Genomic DNA, 703 nt, shown 5'->3' with positions numbered 1-703 from the left:
TTTGGCGAGAAAACCGCTAACCCGGTTAACTATAGTTTGTTGAGGTTTGACGTTTTGGCGAGAAATGTAGTTAACCCGGTTTGGCAGAGTTTGCCTAACCATCAAACCGGACTTGTGGGTTGGTTTGGATATTAAGTTAATATTTCTATCTTTGTTTATTTATTTTCTGTTTCGTACCATCGTACCTAGTCACTACTTCGTTTTTTTAGAGGTTTGGATAGGTATAAGTTGTAAATAAAAAAAATTGATAATGGATTAACTTTGCAAAAAATACAAAGTAAATATTTAAAATTGATAATAAAAAAATAGTAATCGAGGATCCAAATAACTTTAATCGTAGATATGCATATTCTATATTGTACTGTATAGATCTTTATTAACTTCCTTTTTGACGATACATTTACGTGGGAATAGATATTTGTGAAAAGGTAAACCCATTTTGATTTAATAACCATCTATACATTAACGTTATTTCATGGATGTGCATTTCAGATTAGGAATAACAATTATAGTATATAAGAAATAATCAAACAACTTGAGCTACGAGCACTATCATAGATTATAGGTTACGATTTTATTATTGATTAGATATCCAAACCAAAAGAATTTTTGCGAGTTCTGTCAAATGTTAACTCAAACTCTTAACACAATCAAACTCGAGCTAACCGGGTTTGATGTGGTTTGGCTCGCCAAAAAACCCTTA

Source organism: Anoplophora glabripennis, unplaced genomic scaffold (assembly GCF_000390285.2).
Source record: "Anoplophora glabripennis isolate ALB-LARVAE unplaced genomic scaffold, Agla_2.0 scaffold1749, whole genome shotgun sequence".
In the NCBI taxonomy this organism is placed as follows: domain Eukaryota; kingdom Metazoa; phylum Arthropoda; class Insecta; order Coleoptera; family Cerambycidae; genus Anoplophora; species Anoplophora glabripennis.
Note: the sequence above shows the minus strand (reverse complement) of the source record.